The sequence below is a fragment of the Crocodylus porosus genome, unplaced genomic scaffold (assembly GCF_001723895.1).
Source record: "Crocodylus porosus isolate Cpor-Errol unplaced genomic scaffold, CroPor_comp1, whole genome shotgun sequence".
Taxonomy (NCBI): domain Eukaryota; kingdom Metazoa; phylum Chordata; order Crocodylia; family Crocodylidae; genus Crocodylus; species Crocodylus porosus.
This window is the reverse complement of record NW_017728935.1, coordinates 8,427,643-8,435,833: the sequence shown is the minus strand read 5'-3', so window position 1 is coordinate 8,435,833 and position 8,191 is coordinate 8,427,643. Positions and strand designations below refer to the sequence as shown.

At 45.7% G+C, this 8,191-nt stretch overlaps 1 long non-coding RNA gene across 1 annotated transcript; it reads right to left on the bottom strand.

The window, feature by feature from the left end:
* Window positions 1–1,765: 1,765 nt before the first annotated feature.
* On the bottom strand, window positions 1,766–7,818 carry LOC109317906. The gene is made up of 3 exons (XR_002103142.1): window positions 7,559–7,818; window positions 4,678–4,798; window positions 1,766–2,513 (listed from the first exon to the last, which is right to left on the bottom strand). It is a non-coding gene; the product is annotated as an uncharacterized LOC109317906 (long non-coding RNA).
* Between the last annotated feature and the right edge of the window lie 373 nt (window positions 7,819–8,191).

The following is an 8,191-nucleotide window of genomic DNA, read 5'->3' as shown; positions in this document are numbered from 1 at the left end:
TGAACTGACCAGGAAAAAGAAGAACTTATCAAGAAGCCAAACACTGGCAAATGCAACTAGAAAACTTCCCTCCCGGGCACAGACTTACAAGTCTGATCCTCTTCCTCCCATCTTTGGCATTACCTTAGATGCACAGTAGCAGGGGAAGCGATAGTCACGTCGGTGCACGAGACGGCACCGCCGCTGGAGACCTTCCAGTACAGAGCTAGCTAGAGAGGCTGAACTCCCCTCCGACCCACAAAGGGGACAGCCTTACCCACAATGTACCAGTTCACCCTGTTAATCTAGCATCTCTCACCAGCTTAAGTCAATGCCGGAGAAATCAGCAATGGATACAATGGACAGAACAGCTCACGTGAGCCGCTGCTGCATTTTAGAGACCCTGCAATAGCCACTTGCTCTGCACTCAAAGCTAGAGAAGCCACCACTGCAAGGAGTTTCTTTTCAAAGGGGCATTTAGCAGCTGCTAGCACAAACAGAGGGAAGTGATGACAGGTTTGAAAATGGCAGATGAAAGTGCTAACAAAACCTCCCATTGGTCCCAAGTGCTAATTAATAACGTGTTAATAAACCTCCAAAAAATGAAATGTCTGAAGATTAATGATGGCTGTTATACTTATAGGCATCTGAAAACAAGATGCCCACCAGCAGCGAGTTTGGGGCTTATGAAGTGCCAGGCCAGGGTTTAACGCAGGAGATAGGTAAGCAGGGCTTTACTGGCTGCGAAATCCATTGCTGTGGGCTTCTCGCAGGCTGCGGAGCAGACACAGGACCAAATTCTGCCTAACTCAAATTACCGGGATCCTGGGAAAGAAGCAAAGTGATCCAGTGGCTTTGACAATGTCTTTTACCATCTGCACATGAAAAGGAATTGCCAGAGCTGACCGAATCCGTCATAATTTACAGCCAACATCCTGCTTCCGAGCCAGATATTTGTACACCTGGAAAAGCACTCCCGTTTGCACTCATGGACCTGAGCACTACCACAGTCTTTCCCCGTCTCGCCTCACCAGCCTGCTCATGGAAGGGAAGCGAACACCAAGGAAAGATGCTGGAAGTACAGTCCTAGGCACAAAGCCCTTGCATTTATCCTGCCAACAGGTGCAGCATGCATAGAGGTAGTACAAGCTTTCCTCCTGCCACCCTCTGCTAACATCCCCTTTGGATAGAAGAGGCATCCCCGTGAGAGGAAGGGCTCCTTTCTTGGCCCCTCTCCAGTATTAACTGGGTGCTGATACTGTTGTGATGTGTGTGATGTGGACACACGGCCAATGGGACAGACTGTATTTGTGCAAACCACTGAACCACTGGAGACTGCTGAACAGTCCCAGGCAAAGGCTCCCATCGCTTTGTAGGTGCTGTACTGTGGATCACTCGAAAGGTGATCGACAAGCTTTCTGTTCGACTTGTTTCATAGTACCGACCTGAACACGGTCCAACTCCCCGGCAGTTGAGGCTTGGCTGGAATGGTTATCGTAATTAAAACTTCTGGGCACCAGGAAAGATGGCTCAATAGCCTCATAGAAAATGCGGGTTGAAGGGAGCTCAGGAGGTCACGTCTAGTCCAACCCCCCGCTCCAAGCAGGACCAGCCCCAACTACATCGTCCCAGCCAAGGCTTTGGCTAGCTGGGTCTTCATGACCTTCAGGGATAGGAAGTCCACCACCTCTCTTGCCCTAAAACACTTCAACCATCGCTAATATGCCCTTGAGAACTGTTGCTCTTTATTATACATCAGTAACATATCTAGATTTGTGTCGGGCACAATAAGGACACTTTCTGAACCCACACTCAGTGATCCTTGCCTCACTGTGACCTTGTAAGACAGCAAAACTGCTGGACACTGGCAATGGTGAGCCCCAAGGTGGTAAGGTGGAGAGTGCTAAAAGTTTATTTCTCCCACTTTCCCTGTCCCATAGAATAAGTCACAAAAATTTGGACTCCCCCCAGGGAAGGAAAGTCAGGATGTCATTACAAGACTCAAGAGGGGACAAAGCCAGAGAGGAATACTGTAGACAACTTGCCATTAAGCAAGGAGTCAGCATCCGTTTCTGCCAAAGGATGTTTCCCCTTCATTATTTTTGAACTTCAGGTGGTGAAAAAGAAACAATGACTATATTGTGTAGAGTGTTATTGGAAGCTGGAGAGAGACTCTGAAGGCAACAGCAGTGGAAAGAGGAAAGGAGAGTGAGTGCAGAAGAGAAAGTCCCTTCTTCACCTTGTTCCAAACGCAGCAAAATGCTGCAGTAAATGGTTTTGTTTTAGAGGCAGACAGCCGAGAGCAAAAAAAGGGGTAGTTTAGACACTAATGGAAACCTGGATTTGGATGATCTTTCCTCAGAAGTGGGCCTGGGACAGGTTTCCCATGGGTTGCTGCTCCCATCCAGGTTATGCAGTTTGGTTGAGCTTCTGCCCTCTCCCAACTATTACTAAGCTGAAGGTGCCAACACAGCTTCAACAGCAGTTCTGCTTCATCATCAAGCCGAGAGTTTAAGCTTCTACTTTTGGGGATTCTGGGAGGAGAAATTAAGTAAGGGTGCTTTGTTCACAGGGTCAAATGTCTGAATAAAGAAGAGCATTCAGCCACTAGTCCTCGAGCCACAGTCAGGTCTTTCCTGTATCCAATCAGAACTCAAAGAAACATTTCTAGAGAAAACGATCCTTTTAATATTTTTGTCTTTCGATCAAAAAAAAGGTTTTCTAAATGGAAAAAAAATTCCAGTTGGAAATGCTGAGTCAGCAGTCTTCCCCCTATTTTTTCAGGCCTTTTTAAATTTTTCTTTTGCGATAGACAACGGTGGGGAAAAGGGTAAAATAAAGCCAAAGGTCTGCATCAAAACTATTTAGCCTGTTCTAGCTGACATTTATGAAATTATTGTCCTGAAATGAAAGAAACACTACACACACTTAACATGAATTAGCTGCACTTGAACCGTAGAAGACAGCAACCTTTCCAAAAGTCTTGATGGGGGAAAGCTTTCATGTTTGGGGGTGTAAGCAACCCTGTATCGATGGGGGACAAGCTACTTGTGGGCAGGTGATCTAACCATTGTTTAGTGGCACGAAAGAGCCTGTTCTCGTTATACATAAGGCATAAGGCAGCTGTTACTAGCTGATCCTGCTGATGGGAAACAGGTTAGGCTGGACCACTGGACTGATCTGTGCGCCAATTCAGGTATTCTTGAAAACTTATTTCGTAAAGCTGAAGAATATTGCTCCATGCACTGCCAGCCCCTTCTGGTGAACAGATACAGGTAAAACTATGATGAAATTAAATCTTTTCATGAAATAGGTGGCACCAGCTTTATTCTTGGTCTGATGCTTACACTTCCCCAGCGCTCAGATTTGCATGCGGTGGGAAACAGCTCTGCTTACCCTGATGTCATTAGTCCCCCTCCATTTCAGAAACCTAATTGTTATTTCTGTGTTTATGAAAGATAAAGGATTAGCAATGATACTTTGCATTACAGTTCCATTTGTAGACTGTTTTTATAATTATTTATGAAATTATTCAGCATTTCATAGCATGTGCGATAATAACTTAAATTGATGTATTACATAGGCATAGTAATTATTTCAACAATATTAAATGTCGCTCTGTCGAATAATCATTTCATAAATATGAAGGAAGCATTCATAAGTGGCACCATAATTTCAGATGTTACCGGATTAGTGACACAAAAATCCCATATCCTTTTTCCTGAAGACAGATGAAACTTCTTATCTGGCTGAGAGGTTCCTATTTCTTGAAAATGAAAATGAGTTCTTTTTATTTTTTTTTTTTTTTAATTTAAGAACGAACCACCACATTATGAAGGTAATTTTAGCAGCGAGCAGAAAAATAGAAAGGGAGAGAAGAGGAGGTTTTTCTGACACTTAGAATAATTGTGCAAACTGTGTGCTGCTTCATAAACTTCCCCTGGGTCCAAAAGATGCAGGTCTTAGTACATCAGAATTAAACAGATACCTATATGCTCCCAAACTGATGACTGCATTATTGCAAATGCCACATAGCATCTTTGTAGTTTGTCACCTCCAGGAATTCTAGATGGACACAAAAATGGTTTTGGAAGATTAGCCATGACGTTTAATTGAAGTCTTCCTTCATTTCCCAGTGATAAGTGCAGATGCACTGTACATGTATGGACCTCATCATACGTGTGCACTCTCCACCACTCACATCTGTGTGGAGTGAAGGTATCTTCCAGTTTCTCCTCTGCTCCTGGGCTGATACCATTGAGACTGGACTTACATTAACTTCCTTGAATTTCATTGCTCCAGGGTAGGCCGTAGACTCTGGTTCGGGAACAGGAAGGCGAAGCCTCAAATGGCAAAGGCAATATTCATAGCTACTATGTATTGCCTTTAATAGCCAACCTCTACAGAGCAGCATGAAGCTCCCCATGCTGGTCTGGCCAACTTTCACTTGCATTTCCCATCCACTCCCAGCTGGACTGTCAGTAAGCCACTTTCCAAGGTCAAGGCAAGAATAAAACAGGCACTGGAGTTTGTACCTGGACATGCTAAGAGGGCCCACGGCAACAACCCCCCTCTGAGATCCTGTCTTTTCTGTGTATCTGGGTTCAAAGTCCCTGGCTCCAACACCCTTTCGCCATCTCATTGTGCCCTGAACAACTCCAAATACATCACTGATGTCTGAGAAAGAACAGCACTTACCACAAGTGCATCTTGGAGATGGTTGAAACAGGAAAACTGGCTTCTGCACACTAAATGACAGCCAAAACTTCTAACGAACAATTCCAGCCAAGCACCCAACCTGGCCGTGTTCAGTTCAGCACTGTAAAGCAAGTCAAACACAAAGCTTCAGGGAACAGCATGGTCATGAAAGGCTTTACAACCACCTTAGCCACTCAACTCTGCAATAGTAAAAGCACTCTTCCTCCCCACATTTGGGTCCCAGGGACTTGTCTCACCCTAGCTCACAGCCTCAGATGGGTCACAGCCTCTATAAGATGCTTTAAGTCCTACATCATCATCATCAGATTTCCAAGATGGCATCGGAGATGCCCAGAAAATGAATTGCAGCAGAGCAAGCCAACTCTCTGCCTGCCTTTCCCTCTGGCCCGACCTCCGAATAACACTTGGAGGAGTGGCACACATTTTATAACCTCTTGATGAAGATTAAAAATAAAGCCCAGTAAAAATCCTTGTGAATTATTGAAACTGCAGCTCATTATAAAGGAAGAAGCAAGTCTTTATTTTCAGTAAGTGACATGGGAGTAGAAAGATGACAGTGTAATGATGTTCAGGCAGAACAATTATTTCATTGTGATGGAGGAGCATAAAGTTTATCACTTTGATTACTACCCAGGTTTTTTTTTAAACCCAGCTTAGAGACTAATAAATCTCCCCTGCATGGGTCTCTGGTGCTGTCTCTCTCCAGCTGGAACTGGCTCCTTGCTCTGAGGGAAGACAACCAAGCACATTTAGGTAGTTGCCTAGCGGTTTGTCCCATTCCTGCCAGGTCTCAGACTGAAGAAAAGGCCTGAAAAACAAGACGTGCTGCCTTACGTGTGGACAAGCTACCTCGAGAACCTCGACCGAGCCATCTAGAGCGCTCCGGCAGGGATCTCCGACCAACTCCAGACACGTTTCCGGAGGAACGTTGCAATAAATGTTGTACTCGCCGATAGGGGTTTTGGAAACCACGCGTTTTGAGTTGGCAGAGTCAGGATGTCTACAAACCCTGAGTGGCTACCGTCCCCCCCTCATTGCCTTGCTTCAACAATGATTCCTTTTATGCTGCCACTTCAGCTCTCCTACGGGTATGCTCTCGTGACACTTTGCCCGCAAAACATGTCAATATGGTGCACTTCATAGAAGTGACATAAATTTACCCTAGATAAACGTTAAGGCTTAAGTGCTTTAAAAATGCTGGCATCACTCACCCCATAACCCTAGCACTTTTTGGATATTACACCCATTAGAGGTAATTTTCCCTCCTCTTGGAGGAATATTAGCATGTGCTTCTCTCTGTGTCAATCAGGTCCTTGAACTTGAAGCCATTAGCTACTCGCTCTCCAAGACACAATAATCACCCTTGTTCTCATTCCCAGGCTTTTCAGACCCTCCCTCTTACCTCAGTAAGGAAAGCATGGTTAAAATGGGACATGCACACATTTGTATAGCAAAAGTCCCTCAAGGGAATCGAGAGCTCTTTGCAAACTATACCAAGGATTCACTTCACACAGCATTGAAATGCAGTCATTGCTACAAGGGAGGAAGGCTGCATATGGAGAGGGGAAATGCAGCAGTTTTGGGTTTCTTGTTTTTTTTTTAAATACATGGTAAGAGTTTAGGATTGAACGTAAAGAAACAATGACCCATTTTGGGACATAGGAGCTAGAATGCAGTTATCCCGCCTGGACGTTCGTTAAGATGCTACAAAATTAAAAGGTGGCGGGTTTGAGTCTTGGGCTGAACATTGGCCAGACCTTGCAGTTTATAGCTTGTTAGAAAAAGTGCACTTACAGCAGCCATGCAACAATGCCCCAGTTTCTACCAGTTGTATAAGAGTTCAGAGGAAAAAAAGCCACCGGCTGATGTTACTTTCCACAAGCTGGATTCCCTTCCTAGCCCCACACCCACGTGCTGACCAGATCCAGCCTTGCTTAGTCTGAGAGATCAAACAAGAGGATTGCTTTACTCTTTGCCAATAAAGCTACTCCTTTGCCGACTGTGGATGGACACAGCCCCCATCAGAGGCCCTTGGTAACCTTGCCAAAAAAGAGCTTTTATTCCACTTCTTGATGACTCCCTCTTCTGCTGCGTCAGCATTTGCTTCTGGTGAAGTCATGGCCGTGGGCCAGAGAAGCTTTCACTAAGTCTGGGTTAGGTTTATCTATCACAACAGTGAAATATTTATGCCGGGGACCGTCCATTACAAGCAGATCTGCTCAAATATTGATATTGCCGTGTAATCGCATTTGGAGGGGCTGCCTGGGCGCACAGCGCCTGGGCAAGTGTGAGGACTGATCCAATGTTTCCACTGGATTGTGCCTTAATAACGGCACAGTAGGGCCTGTAAATTATGCATTGAATTTGTAAACGTGCAGCTCTTTTAACTCACGTCTCTGAAACAGTGGAATAAGGCATCAGAGCCCAGAGGTGACACAGGGTTCAAGTTTCAGTCACAGATTCACAGAGATTTAGGGCTGGAAGGGACCTTGTGAGATCGCCCCTCCAGCGTGCAAAGCCAGACAACTTTTCCTTTTTAACAAGGAGCCAAAACGCTCTGGAAACGGCCATCACAACCCTAATCCCACACCCTTCAGGACTTGCATGCGGGGGGGGGGGGCATTTGTAAACCAAATAATTTGAAGGATAATTCTGCCCCAAGCAAAGCTGAAGACCCCCAGCTCCCCTTACTAGAGTTGAGGGCACCAAAGACACTTAAAAAGGGGTAAGCGCAACTGAAACAGGCTTAGTTTTAAACAGCATACAACACAAAAGGAGACCACGAACTCGGACACTACGTGCATTCATCACCCCCACCCATCAGTAAAGCAGCGTGCTGCATAGAGGAAAGCTAACACACCTTTAGTTCCCCTGCAAACTGATGCTTGGCTGTCACTTGTTCTTTCGTGGAGCCTTTCCTTGGCAGGAGAGCATCTCTGCATGCACCAGTGCAGCAACAATGCCCCTTAGGTTTTCTCTAAGCCAGGTGACTCTGCCACACTACCTCACCAGCAGACGAGAGGGCCTGCCCCGTGTGCTCCTAATTAGAGAGCTTGCACAGGTGTTGTGAGTAGGCATCACCGTTAGCCAAGGCTGGCAATGCTGGCTCTAGGCGTAGGAGCTGCTGGGAAGAGGAGCTCAGGGACTCTTATGACAGCAAACAGCCAAGGAAAAGCCTTGTTTTAAGGGACCTTAATTTCCAGAGAGTCTTCCTTGTAGTGGTATTGTCTTACAGTCCATCCAAGCACCTCTTCATGCCTGTATTGAACATCTTCATGACTTTAAGGACACACAGGCAGCAAACTAGAGTCCTTCCAGCTCCTGGCACAAAGCTCAGAAGCTCATTCAGATCCACAGCTGTTATGAGCTCAGTACAAGCGAGCCCAAAAGTTCAAAGGTCCTGAAGTCGAACCCCTCCTGCCTGCAAAACTTCACGGTGTTGGGCCAAAAAGTCATGAGACTTATGCTTGCAGAAAGGAAAGAACAGGGAAGG